The sequence below is a fragment of the Seriola aureovittata genome, chromosome 9 (genome assembly GCF_021018895.1).
Source record: "Seriola aureovittata isolate HTS-2021-v1 ecotype China chromosome 9, ASM2101889v1, whole genome shotgun sequence".
In the NCBI taxonomy this organism is placed as follows: domain Eukaryota; kingdom Metazoa; phylum Chordata; class Actinopteri; order Carangiformes; family Carangidae; genus Seriola; species Seriola aureovittata.
The window spans coordinates 23,888,678-23,908,508 of NC_079372.1; the positions used below are offsets into that span (position 1 = coordinate 23,888,678).

Genomic DNA, 19,831 nt, shown 5'->3' on the forward strand with positions numbered 1-19,831 from the left:
GTGTCAGCACATGAATGAGTGAAAGATGACTGAATATAATTGAGTGTGTTTTAGAGAGAGCGCAGGATAAGGTGTGTGAATGGCAGAGGTGTGTGTGTGTGTGTGTGTGTGTGTGACGGGCAAGATTGCGTGAGAAGGAGAAGCCTACTCTCTCTGTCTAATGTAACTCGACCATCCGCTGACCTTGTCTCTGTGTGTGTGTGTGTGTGTTCAAGCTCACAGTTGCGTGTCAGCATGTGTGTGAGCATGTGCATCTGTTTGACTGCATTATCATGTTCAAATATGTCGTGTCGGTTGTGCTAGTGTTCCTGTGTCTTTCCTGTTCCTGTGTCCTCACAGCGAGGACATTTTGTCTGTCCTAATGTCTTCGGAGAGCTGGTGGAAGGTTCAGACCTGGTCTCTCAGTTAAAATTAGCATTATCTTGAGGTTAGCGTTAGGAATGCAGTCGTGATGGTTTTGGCTTAGCATATATTTTCCATGTCTGTGTAGCTGCGAGTGTAAGTTTCATCACCTGCTTGTGTCTGTAACGTCTCGTCTGTGCAAATGTTATGTCTAACCCAAAATTCATCACGTGCAGACTCCACACAAGGACTGTATACGCTGTGTGTTCATATGTGGACAAACCAGTGTACACAGATATCCATCAGAGCTGCCTGAGCATCCACTGTGTGGAGGTGGGAGAGGAACAGAACATCAAGCTGCAGGACCAGACTCAAAAACCCTTTGTCCCTGCTACCACTGGCTTTTTCAACAGTCTCATGTCATTGTGTGTCTTTTTGGGTGGACCGCAACAGCGGGGCCAGCCTTACAATCGTGAATGTCACTGTCTGACTGACTGATGATATTTTCACCACTGCTCAGCGGAGTGCCAAGCCGCAGTCTACAGAGCAGCTCTGGTTTCCCAGCTGCTCGGGAACAGCAGGAAGGCGGAGGAGCACTTCCAATACACTGAGCCTCGCCTCTATTATAGCAAATAAACTACTTTCATTACATGTATCATTATTACTAAAGGAGTCAGAGGAACAACTAAACATAAGGCACATCGAGCGGAGAGAGAAGGAGAGAGGGAGGGAGACAGAGAGGTCATCAGTAACAAGGCTTTGTACACTATGACCAACTCATCAAACAGAGGGAGTCTGACATAAAGACCTGCCTCTAATAAAGGTCTGTTACGTTCAGGAGTTGAAGTTTTTTTTGGGTCAGTGCGGGGAAGATACAAATTACCTGCAACCTTGAACCTCCTCTCTCTCCTTTTCCTCTGTTCAACCTATTTGTGGCACTTTTCATGTGAACTGTCACTGTTCATTCAGTTATTTATTTGTTGTCTTTCCAGTCAGTTGCTCCTAGTAGACATACTGGTCCACTCCCACTTGTGCTCTGCCTGACTGTACAGTATATCGTGCCATCCCAGCTGGAGCGTTCCAGCCTTTTTGTACCTGCCCGTCTTTTGACCTTTTGTATATTTTTGGACTTCACCTTTTGCTTGCTCTTTCTTTGCCTTTGTACCTGGTGTTGGTGCCTGTTACGGACCACTGCCTGCCCACTGACTTCACCCTTTGCTTAAGTCCTTACCATTGCATTACCTTTAAAATAAATGTGAACGGTTTGAACTTTTCAAAGGAAATGTTCATTAAATAGTAAATATGATGTACACTTTAACGGTGCAGGGCAGTTTGACCCATAACATAATTTTTTGAATATGCGATTAAATGAGACGCTCAGACCATCGTTCTCTCCTCTTTCCTCTCCTCCACTCTGCACTGACAGGGTTTCTGCTCTGGTTTTCTTCTCTCAGGGTGTGTTTGTTATCTACAGTTGCTCTGTCCCAGAGGGGTGGAGACTTCCAACAGCTGAATTTTAGTAGCTTCTGTTTTCACAGTGTCAGCCTCAGAGTACTCCTTCTTCTTCATCCTTCTCCTCCTTCTCCCAATAGACTTCTTTCCTCTTCTTTTTCCTCCTCAGTTCCTCCTGTTTGCCTGTACACTTTCTCCTCTTCTTCATTCTCTCACTCTTTTATTCTGTCCTTCCATCCTTCGATCCAAACAGTTCATCCCTCTCTTCCTTCCCATGTTCACTTCCTCTTGTCTTTCTCCATCTGTCTCCCTCTTTCCACTTCATTGTCTGAATGTCTCTCTTGATTCCTCTATCCTGCATCCTGTTCTTCCTTCCTCCCCTGTTTCACTTCTTCCTGCTTTTTATAGACATACACATAGTAAAACTCATCTTCCTCCTCCTCTACTCCTCTGTCAATATATTCTCTCTCTCTCTCTCTGTCTCTCTCTTAGTCCATATCTTTTTACCTCCCTTCTCCCCCCCTTCCCTGTCTCCACTCCTTTCAGCTTTTAAATGCAGAACTTTGAGTTTGAATTTTGCTCATTCTGTGTGAGTGTCTCATCTATCATGCATGAGTGTTAAATTATAAACTCTGGGTCACTGCGCCACCCTCCGCTAACATGCTCAGCCTCTGAGAGAGAGACATAGGCGGACACAGACGGAGAAAGAGAGAGAGAGTTAACAGTAGATGGATATCAGGTCTCGATGTTATCGGGGAACACGCTGAAGTTGTTCTCCCTTTATCTATCCTGCAGCAGAGTTCATTCATCTTACAGCTCCTCTCTACTGTAGCCTGGGGTTTAGAAGTTATGTCACAAAGCTGCTGGTCTCCATTATGAATAGAGGGTCAGGGTTCATACCATTTTCTGGAATCTGAATCATCCACAGAGCCCCAGAAGTCCCAAAAGTTGAGATATTTTTAATCTTGTATGCACAAGATAGTGGATTTACAGTGCATTCAAAAAGTATTCAGACCCCTTCAGTCTTTTCACATTTTGTTATGTTGTTATGCTAAATAATTTAAATTCATGTTTTTCCTCAAACTGCCTACACTCAATAACCCATAATGACAAAGCAAAAACAGAATTTTAGAATTTTTTGTAAATGTATTAAAAAGAAAAAAACTACAATACGACATTGACATAAGTATTCAGACCCTTTCCTTTGACACCTGGAAACTCAGGTTCCTCTTGATCATCTTTAAGATGTTTCTACACCTTGATTGGAGTCTACCTGTGGTAAACTCGGCTGATTGGACATGATTTGGAAAGACACACACCTGTCTATATAAGGTGTCACAGCTGACAATTCAGATCGGATCAAAATACATCTAAAACTGCTGATTAAAACATAGAAGTTGCTGTTCCTCGTGATAAACCAGTGATAAACACAGCTTCATAGACCAACTGAATCTGAATATTTCAGTTAGTAAAAATCAAATAAAGATACAAGTGAGCTTTACGGCGTGTTGTCACACACTTTGACAGAGCCAGGCTAGCTGATTCGCTCTGCTTCCAGTCATTATGCTAAGCTGCTGTAGGTTAACCAAGTCCTGACTACAGCTCCGTAATTAATTGTTCTTAATCCTGAACTGTTTCTTTACGTACAAAGCCTCTATTTAGACAACTTAATGTGATTTTTAAGTAGGGCCGTTGCATTAATAATACAATAATTTACACAGCATCTCTAATTCTTTTATTTTTCCTTCTATTATGAATATTATATATAATTTTATCATGATGTGTTATTTGCTGGACCACTGTAAAACTATAAAAATACAGAAAATTGCATCCAGCCTTAGACACAGGAAGGTGTTGGTTATGTAATCTGAAACTGGTTCCTCCAAATGTGAAGCAGCAGCAGCTCGACACTGAATCACCTGGCACTCAGGTGTGGCCGGGCGCCGCTAAGCTAATCCAGGCTAACCTCTGCAGAACTATTTACACCTCCACATGAATCATTCATCAAGAAGGAACTCTTATAAATTAGACATGAAACAAACACTTAGCTGCTGGCTACATGCTACGTTAAAACCGGTTTTCAGTGTTTATGGGCTCAGATCCTCTGCAGAGACACACACAACCACCTCAGGGTTTTAATTTTTGATTAAAAAAAAAAAAACTACCCACTGATTGGTCAAAACCCATTTGACTGATTGGTTTTTGTCTTGTTGGCTGCACAAATGATGGGGTGATCAGTTACAGAGGAAATAATAATGGCATTTTGAAAAATAACATCATATAAGCGGTGACCTTTTCATACTCACTGCTGCTTTTTAATGTCCTGAGTAAAATAAGCTTCACTTCATACATCATCATCACATTATATACATCAACACAGTCAGAGAGTTTATTAGTTTTTCTCTCTGGGGGCCTCAGACCAGACTATTAGACAGGGAGGACGAGGATGATATTAGAGATTGTGATTCAACGGGGATGACAGAGCCGGGTCGTGAAGTGTTTGTTGATGAGATGAGTTTTAAACTTATGACTGATGACGGGGAGTGACTCCTCTATTTTGGAGGAAAACGGAGAGCAGGCCAAACATTAGTCTCCCTAAAAATCCAATTTGATATTTTATCTGATGGCTTTAAAAATTGCTGCTATGAGCAAACAAACACCAGCGCACATACTCACTGTCTGTGAGGAGATGGTGAGTCACTTTGAAATAGACATAAAATCCAAGTTCATCAAGCATGAAGTGAACATAAAGGTGCACATGTAAACTGCAGTTAAACGTCTTGCAGTGAGGGGGCGCTGTAGCAGCAGCGTTCTGCACGGGACCGCTCACAGCAGCAACATTTAAAACAATGACATTTCTTGGGAAAATCTGTTTATTGCAGTGAAATGACTGATCAGTGGCTTCACTCGCAGGGAGAAGTAAATCTGCACAAAGCAAAATTTGACCATGTTGACCATTGGCAAGCTGTTCAGATAGAGCTGACCTCTGTCTCACTTTGCATGCTCCCATACTCGCCCTTACTATTTTGAGAGCAAAGTACCTGGATGATGCACTCAAAACAGTCAAAAAGTTGAGTGTGAAACGATGGACCCTTCTGACGTTCAGCGGTCGCCATCTTGCCTGTGTTGTGGAAGTGGATGGACCACCAACGTATTTTCAAACTTGTGAGAACGGCGATACTTAAAGACTTCATAGGGTGTCCCAATGGCCTAGATGTTATGATGCGTACCATTATCTGCATGGCTTCTCATATCACTGCTGTACAGACGAAACCCAAATATACCCGTCGGTAGAGGTCTTGGTTATCCCTCACCTTAGAGTTAGGGTCTCTCTCTTGTTCTCAGAAAGGGAAGGTGTGTACAAATAGCTGTTTATGGCTTTCATCGCTCTCTCTCTCTCTCTCTCTCTCTCTCTCTCTCTCATCCTGTCCAAATGTTGTTGTGTTTACAACCAAATGTTTGTACATCAGCTTGTTGTAGTGTTTGTGTGTGTGTGTTGCAAGCATGGTTATATGCAGTTATATACGTGAAACTGTGGCAGGCAAATTAAATTTAATATTAATTTAATACTACAAATATTCATGAGTTACTACTTTCAAATATTGTCACGACATTTGCAAAGGTATGAGCTATCGGCGATCGTTCTGATGATCGCAGATTACCGATATGTCCATCGGCACGACCCTAGTCCAGAGTGTTCTGGTCTGTGGTTCCCCGTTGTTGGAACATACTAAAAAGTCTATGAGAGCAGGGGCGTCCCCTCTCTCCTAACACCTCTAACACCCTAACATGTCTAACTAGCACTTACTATGCACTTCTTTACCTTATCTCCTTCAATTATTAAACAAAAGTACAGTAGTAGTAACAGTAGTACTTACTACATACACCAAGGTCTCCTACTGCACTGAAGCTTCAGTGTTGTCCCTCACATGTTAAATGAGTAAGTAAATGTAACCCTGACATCTCTGATTATAAACTGACAAAGGTCCAGCTGAGAATCTTAATGACTAATAACATCATCATAACGTTGCTATATCAACCAGTAATCCTAGTACTGATCGCTTATTCAAATTATGTCAACAGCACCTATCAAAACATCATGGGGCTGGTTCTTTAGGGAGTAACAGTAAGCAAGCTGCTTGAGCCGTAAAGTCAGGACGTCCTGTGTGAGATGTTCAGGGACCTCAGCTTGGAGGGACTGATTCAGGAAGGACGGTGATGGTGTGATGAGTTTTGTATGAGTTTTAACCTGATGGCAGCAGCTGAGAGGAAGGGACTCTGATGTCTGAGTGGAGGGGGAAGGTCAGTGCAGCGTGGAGGGGCAGGCTGCTGGAGAGGAAGGACCGGGAGCTGATGACCAAGTCCCTGTAGGGACAGGATGAGCTCAGCCATCTTGTCCCTCCCAGCAGGGTCAGTTTTATGACAGTTATTGTAGTTTTGTTTTTGTAAGCTTGTGGTTTGTTTGGGAAACCAGGAGACTGAAGTCATGGAAAATCAGATGGAAATGAAAATAAATACCATTTTTTCTCACTGCACAGTATATGTTGGCCCTGGGCTTGTACCCTGTAGCCGGTCAGAACTCCATCCCTGTTACTACCAAGCCAGCTACTTATTCATCTTAATACTGACTTACTACTTATATGACTCTGGAGAGGCCTGTGCCAACCCTGGGGATATCGAACTGAATCTTTAAAAGTCTTGAAAAGCAGTGGGTGTTTGGTAATTACACCCTTGCACTTAACCCATGGTCAGTTAACTGATCCTGAATCCTGGAGACTCAGTCTGACTCTGGTCTCCTCTCAGTGAACTCTGAGGACGTCTGGGAGTTCCCTGTTTGTCTGGGAAATGTCAGTCCACTCAGCACTGCTGCCTATATATAGACACCACACACACACACACACACACACACACACACACACTCACTCACACTCACACTCACACACTCAGGGGAATATCACCGTTTATGTGTGTGTGTATGTGTGTGTGTGTGTGTGTGTGTGTGTGTGTTCATCTCTCCTCCCTTCTTCTTTCTCCGAATTCCTCCCGTTTTTCATTTTTTGTCCTTCTCTCCCTCCTCCTAGACTGCACTGGGCCACTCTGAATTATTAATGAGGTCTCTCTCTCTCTCTCACACACACACACACACACACACACACACACAAACACAGAGTCATAGTGTGTCTCCTCTTACGATCAATATGTCCACAAAAAGCCTTTCCTATGACCCTCCCTCCCTCCTCCTCCTCTTCTTCTTAGGCTTCTTCTTCTTCTCCTCCTCTTTTACTTCACTTCTTTCCTCCTGCAACACCACTGATAGAAAATGAAGCTATTCTATTCTACTCTACAATATGTGGTATTGTTATTGTTTTAAACGATTCTGTTGACTTTCTAATCTGCTCATTCTTCAGCCTGTTCTGACTTCTGCTGTGGTAAATGGCTGTGTTTATATAGCACTTTACATACACATACACACACACCCACGCACACACACACACACACACACACGCACAGAGACGGACAGCAGTGAGATTCCATACAAGGTGCTGGTCTGACCATCACGAGCTGTTTGGATTTCAGTGTCCCGCCCAACGACACATTAACATGTGGGCAGGAGGAGCAGGGGAAGCATGGGGATCAACCCTGTGATCTTTGGACAACCCACTTCCCCCTCCTGACAGATTCTTGGTGTCATCTTCCCTCTTCACATAGACTCTTTCCCAGGTGTTTTGTGGAGAGGACACAAGGTGTGATGTGGATGAGAGCATGATGTATGATTATTGCACTATATACACTCAATATATGTTTATATGTAAGGGACATGTTTAGCTTTGTGTTGCATTGCAGGAAGCACTTTACCTTCATTTTGTGCACCTGGATTGACTCCATGCAAAAAGGGAACAAAGGCCCATTGAAGCATTGAGCAACATTGTTCAGTGAAAGCAGCACAGTCCATACAGTGAAGGAGAGCGTTTAGACCTCAGTACAGAGAAATGCCAGTTACCAAAGGACTGTAGGTGAACTGTCCTCTTGTCCTGCAGACACACAGGGATGAATCCCTCACTGGCTTCCCACCAGGAACCCAGCCAATTGTTTGTTGAAACCGAAGCTGGAGGGAAATAGAAATCAGACCTCTGGGTCTTTGTGGGAGTGGACAAGACGACCATTACAATGCATTTCATTTTATTATTTCTGACCTCTGTCCTGGTTGGTCAAAAGCAACTGAAACTGAAACTAATCTCTGATATTAATGGAAACCCGTGTGTGTGTGTTAAGTTTACCTGGGGGAATGCAGCAGTAATGGGGACTTATACAAACTGTCCCCTGAGTCCAAACGCCCCTCTCACTACCTGATTAACCATTGATTTTTCCATCACTGTGTGTGTGTGTGTGTGTGTATGTGTGTGTGTGTTGGTATTTCCCGTCTTCCCAATACAATATAAATAAACACAATTACAGCTTATTCTTCACCACAGGGGAGAAGAAAAGAGATGTTGAGAAAATGAAAGCCAGAAAGAAAGAGAAGGAAGGGAGGAGAAAGAGGAGGAAATATATTCATATAAGATGACTTCAGTCATGTTTCTATGTTATTGGGACATTGCGTGTTTTAATATTGAATCTGATTTGAAAGAAGAGAGAAAGCAAAAAGCGGCTAGTAACCCGTTCACACCAGATTTTAAAATGGCAAAATGACTAAATTAATTTCATTAAAATCACTCAAAGTTTTAAATTGCATAATGGGAAATGTAGGATCGAGTGTTTTCCTCTCCTCCATTCTCTTTTTCGTAGATTATAAATACGTAATTTTATAGTGATAGAAGTAATAAAGAAACAAGCCTTTAAAGGGTCAGGAAATGGCTGCACGATACGCAACAAAAATTAGGATTTGTTTTGTAGATATTGGAATTTCAGTTGGAATGGTCGTTTTTGCGTTTCATTTTCACAGAAAATTTTTAATATTTTTGGGGCTTGTACCAAACAAACATGTTCCTTTACATCTGGAGAATATGATTTGTAGGCTGCGGCATCGCTGTAGCACCACAACTCTTATGGACAATGCACAACAATGTGACACATTTTACCTTTATCAAATAAATTGCAGCTCCTGCGATTTGGATATTCCACTTGGCCATATTGCAATTTTGATTATATTTCAATCAATTGTGCAGCCCTAGGACATAACCAGGGATTAAATTTGGCTGGAGCTCACCAGACCTCAGCTCCGTCTCCTTCAGTATCATAGTGTTAACACCTCCCACACTGAAACACGTGACTGCAGCTTCTTCTCTCTGACTTTATTTAATATGTGTGGTGGTCACACAGCAGCAGGATCCACACTGTGTCTCCAAACTGAGGGAGAGGCCACAGTTGATTTGTAGTAAACAGAAAATTAATTGACTACAATTTTGACAATCAATTAATCATTCGAGTCATTTTTCAAAACAAAATGACATATTTAGCTTTAGATTCCCAGTTTTCTTTCACAGTAAATTCAACATGTCTGTAAGACAAAAAAAGCACCATGCATATTTTTTGATATTTTATAAATTTAAAGATATATTATTAAAGAAAATGAATAATTGTCCATTGCAGCCTTTATGGTATAATAATGGTACTTTAACCAAGGTGTTCTGTGTTTGAATTATTTGACAAACAGAAATAAACGTAGGCAGATAAAATTCAATTTTACAACAAATGACCATAATATAAACTGGGGATGCACAATTAATTCAAATATAATCAAAATAACAATATGGCCAATTTTTTCGATAAAGGTCAAATGTTTCACAACATTTTTGTGCATTGTTAGTGCTATAGATCTGTAATCAAATGATGTAGATAATGTGGAGTTAATCTTGTCTTGGGGCCCCCTGGGGCCTTTGCCCAGTCGGTGATGCAGGTTGGTTCTGTTATGTTTGGTTTGGTTTGATGTGGACAAGAAATGATCAGCACATGGACAGAAGGAGAGAAAATGTTCTCGCCTGCAAAGAGAGATGATAGCGGGAACAGAGATGTGTTTGTGTGAACTGAACCTTTTAAAGTTTCATTCAACCAGAACTGAAGCTTTACAACAAAATATTTTCACTGACATTAAAAATTGATATGTTGTCCAGCTGCTTCTTGTGTGTGTGTGTGTGTGTGTGTGTGTGTGTGTGTGTGTGTGTGTGCGTGTGATGACAACATGAGTGACATTCTGACAGCTGACCAATGACTCTTTACATTAATTATTAATATTAGGCTGGAACTGAACTGTGTGTGTGTGTGTGTGTGTGTGTGTGTGTGTGTGTGTGTGTGTGTGTGTGTGTGGGCGTATATACATTCTGAACATGCACCACGAGCCAGTGTTTGTGTGTTTTCTACATGTTGTCTCATGTTGACACTAATTTGGATAAAATTTACATTTTTCTGATCATTGAGATATTTTTAAATTTCTGAGCATGCTCACTTCATTTATTGAAGCAGTTGCCATTAGCAACTTGTATTTGTGCAAATTAATTATTGAAGTGAACATTGAATACAAAATGTGTAGACACTCACAAAGTAACATGCAGAGTTGCTAAAATATTAATAGAAGCAATTTCTAATCACAAAAAAAAAAACACTGAAGGACAAAGGCTGATCAAAAAATGCTAACTCAGACAAGTCTCGTGGTAATTCCACAGCGCGTATGTCAAATCAAAGTTGTGGAGTCTGAGTTAATGAGAACTGACATGGAAGTGTCTCCAAACAAAACATGGATGCCCTACCACAGTCAGATTTCAATAAACCAAAGTTGAATGGATAAGGTTTTGTGTTGCCAGTGCACAACATTTTATTCTTAATATGACCAACTCTTTTATCATACAACCATCTTGATGATGTGAACTCTTTCAGGTCGTTAATATGGGGAATCTTTTCTATCTTTTCCATATGACATAAACGCAGCATTCACAGAGTCAAATAATGTTAACTGTCAACCAAGGCTAGCAGTAATTAGCCACCCAGAGAGCAAAATGGAGCTTCCACATCCAGGCAGATTCCGGCTGTTATCCGGCTGTATTATCCGAAAAGCTGGAAGATTTTCTGTGTGTGTGCCAGAATTGGTCCAGATGTGGAAATAGCATCTGTTAAACGTGCTGTGTATGGGCCATATTCGGGCCACCGAACCGGGTGTTTACTGGGGCAGAAGAAAACAAGGATTTGGCCCAAGTATGGACCGGATTTAAACAAACAAACAATGAACAAAAAGTAAACCATCCAAAGCTACATGCTAACTGCTAACCATAGTTAATGGTAACTCTTTTCACAGCTAGCATTGTGTGACTTAAAAATCATTGTTGTTTTACTGGTGCAGTTGTCATGACAACAGTAAAACCAACATAAGACCACAGATGGACTGTTTGTACTGATGTTTGTTAACCAGTGTGAGGATGAACCTTGTAAAGGAATACTCCACAGAAACTTGTCAAATTCCACCTCTGTCCATCTGAATGACTCAAAAACTTTATATTTTAACTTTAGATTTATATGACAATATGTCACATATGGCTAAATAAACAACATTGTTACCAGTAGAGATACAGTAGCTGTTTGTTGTTGAGCCTCAGTTTTCTGTTTAAATGTTTAAGTAAGCAGATCCAGTTTACAGCTGTGTGTGTGTGTGTGTGGGTGTGGGTGTGGGTGTGGGTGTGTGTGTGTGTGTGGGGGTGGGTGTGTGTGGGTGTGGGTGTGATGGCAGTGTTTTGTCTGACTAAGTGGTCAAGATGATTGGGTTTCTTCACGTGTCTGAGACACATGACCTCTGCACAATTTCACAGAACAAACCACTCTGATTCCTCTGACCTCACACAGCAATAATAGTAGTAGCTGGAGCAACAAAAAGCTCCTAGTAAATTGAAAAGAATTAAAAATATTCATATTTTTTTAATAAATTTGTTGAATTGACAATAAAACCAAACCATAATATGAATACCTTTGTAATTTCACTCTGAAGTTTTGTTTTTTATAAAAAAGGTTATAATTTTTATAACCTGACACCATCGCACTATAGGCACCTGAATAAGACAAAAGTACATATGAGAATGAAGTATTTTTATATTGCTGTTTCTTTTTTTAAACTTTTCTCACGTGTCCCAGATACAGGTTATTTACCTGTGCTAATAATTTCTTGATTTTATTTTCTATTTGTTTTATTTAGTTTTCTTTTTTCCAAACAAGTGTTAAAGAAAATGTAACATTTTTATAATTTAATCAGATTTTTTTTATTGATCTGTTATATCAGATGTAGTAATCTGTTCTCTCTCCCTGTTTTCTCTGTCTCTCTTCCCAAAATGAAACTCCCATCAGTCTGTTTAATGTGGAGCAGTGTGTGTGTGTGTGTGTGTGTGTGTGTGTGTGTGTGTGTGTGTGTGTGTGTGTGTGTGTGTGTGTGTGTGTGTGTGTGTGTGTGTGTGTGTGTGTGTGTGTGTGTGTGCACAAAGAAAAGGAGGGACAAGAAAAAAAGAGCAGGAGGAGAGTGAGAAATGACAACGAACAGAGAGAGTGAGAGAGAGTAAAGGGAGAAGGAGGGGAGGGTCGAGTAAGCAAATGGGAGGAGGTGGAGCTAGAGAGAGCGAGTGAGCCAGCGCGTGTGTGTGTGTGAGAGAGAGAGAGAGAGAGAGAGAAAGAGAGAGGAGGGATGACAGGAGATGTGGTTGTTGCCGCGGCAGCAGAGCAGGACAGATCTGAGACAGTAAAACAACACTCCTCCTCCTCCTCCACCTTCTTCTTCTTCTTTTTTATTATTATTCCTGCGTCCTCCTGCATCCATCCATCCTGGAAAAACCTGCTTCTGCCTTCCTCACCCTCCTCTGCTTCCTCACCTTCATCATCATCATCATCATCAGCTGTGGTAAGTAGGATGAAAACTGCTCCAGATACACCGCTACTGCTGAGAATAGAATAAGAAGAGTGGAAGTCTGGTGGAGGACAGGAGCAGGGGACGGGACGGAGGGGTGGAGAGAGGGGGAAGAGTTTGGAGAGAGGAGAAGAAAATAGAATCAGAGTAGAAAACTTGTAATAAAGAGGTGTAGAGAGGAGAAAATAATAAGGAAAGAAAGAAAGACAAGTGACAAGAAAGAATACAGATAGAAAAGACAAGGAAAAAGAAGTGGAACAGCAGAGCGAGGAAAACAGAATGGAATAGATGGTTGAGTTTGTTTGGAACAAACAGTTCAAAACAGCTGCAGCAGTTTAGGACACAAAAACAGAAAAGTAATAGAATAACAGGTAGAACAGGAAGAGACACAATTACTTGATTTTGTAGAGTGTGTGTGTGTGTGTGTGAGAGCGAGCGTACGTGCGTGCTTGTACGTGTGTGCATGCGTTCATGCATGTGTGTATTGAGGTTGACGTAATCCAGCAGTATGAATTAGTGATGAAGTTCTGTGTGTTTGCTATTAACGGTGGTTAGCATTCAGACACACACACATTTCATATGTATACACACACACACACACACACACACACACACACACGTGCACACACACACACTTTGTGCTCACTAATATGCTCTGTGGTTGTACCGCTAAACACAACCAAACCTCATTCAATTTTCATATAATTTCCGTTATAAAGATGAATTTATATTTTGTACAGAACAGAGCTGAAGGCTGGACATGGTGCTCAGTCTGTAGTTTTTATATCAAGTCGAGTCGTGACGGGTGTTGCATGCTTACGTGTTTTTTGTAGATATAATACTTTCTGATTTCCCTCTTCTGTTTGTGGCTCTCAGCTCTGAACTCATTGGTTCCTACTGAAAACATAAAAAACATCTCATAAAGATATAGTTTCTGTTTTAAAACAGGTTCAGTAATTTCCTGAAACAGCTGCTCTCTGTAGTTTTTCTCAAACAAGCAGGAGGAAGTAGTGACTTTGTTAGGGACTATTTTCAGTGGCGGATTAATCTACATTTGGTGTTGTATGGCGTGTTTGAGGAGGACAGTGTGTGTTACTACAGCTTGTGCATTTATGGAGTTTATGGACAGTGGAGCTCTGTGGCTCAGAGGAATCAGATATATCACGGTACGGGTTAGAAGGAGATGTTCATAGTTGGTTTGGGTCTGAAAGCTCTGGTGTATCTGACTTGCCTCTAAATAATACTGAAACGCCAAAAAACCAAACAAAACATGGAGGCTTCATGTCAGCCAAAGTGCCGCTGGTTTGTTGCCAAGTAGATTTTCACATACAAGGAATTTGCTTTGTGTCATGGTGCAGAGCAGTTCAAAATATACAAAGAGAAAATACAACAAACCCCAAAAAGTCAAACAAATCAATGAATTTATAATAAATGTGTGAAATGCAAAGTGCAAAGAGATGCACAGTGTCTAAAAATACGAGAGTGGATTGCACAAAAGAATTTGCACTTGTTCACAGTAACTAAAGTCAAATTTAACTGATAACAGATTTAACTGAAAAGCTACACTGACTTGCACAGTTTACGTTTTAACCCTCACACAATTATCAACCAAGCAAAGCGGGAAACTGTCCAGAGGCACCAAAACTCAGGTCCTCCACCCTCCATCTTGTGGTCCTGGTCTGGTAGAGGGATTCTGTGTCACAATCTAGTTTTAATCCCTGAACGGTTTTAGTTTATTTTGTGGTCATTATCGTAAATCGTAAACTGCTTAAATTTTTTTTATATTAACAGACAGAAAACCTGAGGTAAGGTTGCATTATTCCATCTGAAGAAAACTATAAATAATTATTTTCATAATTAATACATCTAATAATTTGTTTCTTTAATGATTGATTATTTAAATGTCAGAAAACAGCGAACATATACAGATGCTCTATTTTCTTTGACCAACAATCAAAAACTCAACAAAATATTGAGTTTACTGTCATAAAACACATGAACACAACAGAATAGAATCTGCTGACAGTGCAGCCAAACAAATTCAGCTATCAATACAGAAATCGTTTAATAATCAGCCTTTTTGCATAGTGCCATTAGAAACTGCATCTGAGTTCATGATCTGATCAGCTGTTAGAAACTGCTGCAAATGACTGCTGACTTCTCTTTTGGACCATTTTTGATGAAAGATCGCTGTCACATCGTGTTTCCTGGTTCAGAAAAGTCTGTTTGTCCTGATGTGTTTTAATGTGAAGCAGCAGCAACAGGAAATGTTTCATTATCCAGCTCTGATCTGACTGAATCCATCACATCAGAAACCAAACGGAAACACTGGATTCAACCACTCAGTTGTTTTCCCAATTACACTGAGCAGAATGTGGAGTTACTGTGAATTGTTCTTGCATTAAACCAGACCAGGATCTATCCTGAACCTGAACCAAGAGCTGTGAGTCTGAACAGAACCAAAGAACGGTTTCAAAACTTGGAGTCACTACAGATGGAGATTATTCTGTGAGATCAGATATTCTGCTGGAAAACATTTCACTGAGACGTTCAGTATCAAGTTGCCAAACATGTAAATTAACATTTACTCTTTGTTGATATGAAACAGTTACGTTTCTACGAAACATATTTTCCGTTGCAAGTTATTTGTTCAAAGGTTGTTTCTCTGATGCTTCCTTTTCTGTCACTCGACTTTTCTACTTTAATGTTTTCTTCTTTCCTGTTTGAACCGTATGATCTCTTGTGTCTTTACTGGCCTGTGTGTGTGTGTGTGCTTGTGTGTGTGCTTGTGTGTGTGTGTGCTTGTGTGTGTGTTTGTGTGCGTGCATGTGTGTGCGTGTGTGTGTGTGCTTGTGTGTGTGTGTGCTTGTGTATGTGTGTCTGCTGCAGTGAAGTGCTGCTCACTGATGGTCGTCTAATGGTTTCACACAAACACTCAGACTGACCACCCATGTCCTCGCTCTGTGTGTGTGTGTGTGTGAATGTGTTTGTGTGTGTGTGTGTGTGTCTACATCAGTTTCCACTCCAGCAGAAACACTGTTCCTCCTGTTACTTACTTCAGCTTGAGTGACAGCACAGCACGAGTTTTATTTTAAAGGAGCAGTTTGACAGTTTTTTGGAAACCGCCTGTCTGTCTGTCTGACGGTGAAACAACAACAACTTAATTCAGATGCAAAACCAGAAAATTATACAATTTTACTTACTCCACATTTTCCACACAGTTAAGTTCAGGTGAGAATCTGACTGATTTTTTTCTCCCAGGTTTGGTTTGTAACAGTATCCAGCAGCTGGTGGCACTGAGGAGTTTAATCTGCAGCTTGTCTTCTAAAGTCAGATTTTCACATTAATCCACTTCATTCAGAGTGACCACAGCTGCTCGTCTTCAAAAGAAATACATTCTGACAAATACGACAACAGCTGAAGTAACAGCTAATCACATGACAGCGAGGCAACAGGTAGTCAGCCCCCACCTGCATCAGATTTGTTCCACACGCAGAGCAGCTTAGTTATATTTTGATTAAATCCAGAATTATATAAATTAAAAGTCAGTGCCAAGAAGCCACACGTTGTTCTGCTGCCAGCAGGTGGAGCCCAGACTCATATCACTCTCTATATGTACTGTACGTATCTACAAATGGAAACCAAAGGAAAAACCTGAGTAAATGAGTAGAGAAACATAATGAATGCAGATGTTTCCACACAGGAACACCGCAGAGTACAATGAAGCAGTTAACATCCCATCATGCTCTTTGGCAGGTATCAAAATGCTGATAAGGCCCAGTTGATTCTGATTTTGTATCTAGAGTTCGTTGTTGGGGCGCAGAGCGGGAGCTTCAGTCACAAAGTGTTTTCTGTAGTAACAGTGACTAAAGTGACATCTGCATTCAGATCAATGGGGAACGTCAATAAACCGAGTCGGACATGTGATGACAGCGATGCTTGCACATTTTTGTGTCATGTAGGGAAAAACAGAAGAGCAGCTCTTCCTCAGGTGACTGAGAATTTCACTGCAGGATCAGGATTGTCGGACTGTAGCTGTCTCTCAGCTCAGGGGCCGCATCCTTTGGACGTAGTCTATGAAGGTGTGGCCCCTCGAAACCGCCATAGACCACAAAGCCAGACCGAAATGAGACGATCTGGTCTACGGAGGATTTTCGCTTTGCGTCACCAGCTGTGCATTTGCACCAGCGGGGCATTTTGCTGACATGGTTTGGGTCCACTTGTCCCCTTAGAGGGAGGGGTCACTGCAGATCAATGCAAAGTTGTTCACCTTTATCCTGATGCGATGGGTCAGGATGACAGTGTCTCCATCTACAGGTCACAGGGGTCTGTGATGGTTTGATGAGGATGAACATGATGGGAATCAGATTAGATTCTGTGACTGTGTCTTTATGGGAGATTGTGGAGCGACGTGTTGGACAGCGTTCTGCACCACCACCATCAAAACATTTAAAATGTTAAAATAATATACTGTCGGACTTCCTGGGCCTGTTTACCATCCTATTGATCTTGGATCAGAGAGCCCTGCTTCCTCGTTATCGATCAGTAATCAGAAACATGTTTTCTGCTCCATTGATCAGTGATTGGAGACACGTTGTTGTCCTGTTATTGATCGGCTCGCAAACAGTAGAGCTTTGATTTCATATTTACAGAAACATCTGTCACATCAGCAGCAGATCAGGTTATATCCTGTTGTTCCTGTATAAATCGCTGTGTATCACTTCTGGGGAAACGTGGTGTTGTGTATCTGTCAATGGATCCAGTTTGTCAGTGAAACATTGTTTAAGAATAAATCTTTATGTGGGTAGAAAACACAGAAATTTTGTAGATGTGTTTTGGTGTGACAGTTGTACTTTACACCCTGAAATATTTTGTCAGTGTTACATTTCCTTCTTAATAATTGATGGAAAATTGTTTTAAAATATTTCTAGTTTCTTGATTGATCAAAAATTTGCCTGATCCAAATATGACCCCACCTATCACAGTATTAAATTAGGCTGTATCTGTTTACTCTACCTTTTATCATTTCATAATCACAATGTAGGAATTAATGTAGGAGGCTTGTCATGAACAAAAATGCAGATCCCAGAGTTTGCTACACAGACTGGATGGAAAAGATTCAACAGACGCTGCAGAAACTCACTGTCTAATTGAATTATTTTCATATTTAAACTTCAGATTATCTTGTGTAAGTTCATTCATTAAGGCTCTGAAGTTACAACAACTCTTTTAAACTCCCGTGACCACATTGTAAAAGCAGCACACTGGTTCTTGAGGAGGCTGAAAACCGTCCTTCACTCAGCAGTTGTACACGAAATCCACTGACTCAGGTTCAGCTCTCACACGGTCATAGCCATAAAACCAGCAGCCGACCCATTACCGGAAGCTTCCAGGGTCGAAGCCACAGAGGCCGCTCAGTGTGAGTGAAATGCTGATCCCAGAACTGTGGCTGTGGATGAAAAGCATCATGTGGATGCTGTAATATATCTAATGTCTGCTCATGATGTCAGCAGGGATTCCCACAGAGAGGACGGGCAGACTGAGGACAGGACTGAGACTCAGAGGGACAATCAGGACTAAAACTATTAATATACACTACTAAAATGACCACCACTACCGCTGCTGCTCTTATTACTGTAGGTAAATCTCTTCATCTGACAGTTATGACTTGACACCTACAGCAGCTGTGAATAATAAACTTTTATCTAGTGATTTCCACTTCACGGCCACTGTAACATACAGAAATAAAATGGAACATTGCAGCATGGTTGAACAGTGTGTGTGTGTGTGTGTATGTGTGTGGTGGGGGTGGGGGTTCCTGCTGTATCTTAATGTAAAAGCTCTCTAACAAAAAACTGCAGTTCCAACAGCAGGGAGGGTGAGGCTGTGTGTTTGTATTTGTTTGCATGTGTGTGTGTTCATACATATGTGTGTCTGTGTGTCTGTTGTGGTGGATTGTATGTGTTTAGTGGTAACTGAGGCAGTGCAGCTGAACTAAACCAGTCAGGCTGAAAGTTTCATTCATAATTCAACAACACACACTAGAGATTTAACTGAGGCAGTACAGGAAGGTGTGTGTGTGTGTTGAACTCTGACGTGAACAGTCTTTACATGAACACCCATAAATTTGCTGTGTGTTTTTGAAGATGTTTTATGTGACTGTTTCATTGAGGAAATTCTTGGTTTAGTTAAGTTTGGTTTATTAAACCAAAATAATCATACTATAATATTTAGTGGAGGTACAGTATAATTTTTACTGTAGTTAAAAATTATTTACTTACACTATATCCTGTTTGAAGGACTCTGTGTTGATCCGTAATTACACATCAGAACATTGAAAAATGACCTGTGGAGTTCCCCAAGGCTCTGTTCTGGGGCCTCTTCTGTTCAACATCTACTTTTCCACCAGCTCAAATTAGGGGGGAAAAAAACCTAAATATCTTATCAGTTATGCAGACTACACAGGAAGCTGTAGGTGGGCAACTTCTGTAGCCACTTGTGTCCAGTTCTCATTGAATAGAATGGAAGGCCTTTATTTTAAAATCTTTTTTATTTTTTTATTTTTTTATATAGTTTTTGTTGTGTAGTTATGGAATATAAACCACAAAAATATGTGGAAACCACCAGTGTCCAAAAGCCTCTGGCCATATCAAATATTTGCAGTGGTAATTAATGTACTTCTAGTAGCAGCTTTATTAGGTGAACAGAATGAAAACAAATTCATCCTGGCAGATTTTTTTCTGAAAGATCTCCTCTAGAATCCGAAATAAAGTTCTCAAATGAGATGGAGCCGGTGACGATGACGATCTTGGAGCTGAAGAAGTTAATCTTCAGACATGACTCTTGTATTCAAACCAAACCTGAGCAGGGAAAAGTTTTATTGCTCCCACTGTGGACTTTATGCAATAAACCCACGACAATAACTTTTCATCTGACAAAGAGCAGCTTCACAGGAAACTTTATTGTGGCTGCCTTATTGAATGAAGAACGCAGAGGGAGAAATAAAGAGCAAGACGGACGGCTGTGTTTTTCCTCAGCAGGCTGATGACGCTCCTAACGCCTGATCATAAAAACATCTTTAATAACCTGCAGCTTTATATCTTCATCTTAAACACACGGACACGAGTTGAGCTGCGTCTGTCGGGGGACGAGGAAGGAGAGGAT

General features: G+C 41.0%; 1 protein-coding gene across 4 annotated transcripts in view; it reads left to right on the plus strand.

Moving 5' to 3' along the window:
• kcnd1 (potassium voltage-gated channel, Shal-related subfamily, member 1) overlaps window positions 1-19,831 on the plus strand; it is a 92,246-nt gene that overhangs the window by 11,183 nt on the left and 61,232 nt on the right. For 3 of the 4 annotated variants that reach the window (XR_008828643.1, XR_008828645.1, XM_056385033.1), the window contains exon 1: window positions 12,273-12,661. The exons of the other annotated variant lie outside the window; for it this stretch is intronic. The gene's annotated coding sequence lies outside the window, so the exon portion shown is untranslated. Of the gene's footprint in view, window positions 1-12,272; window positions 12,662-19,831 lie in introns of those variants that run through there. 4 annotated transcript variants of the gene reach the window in all.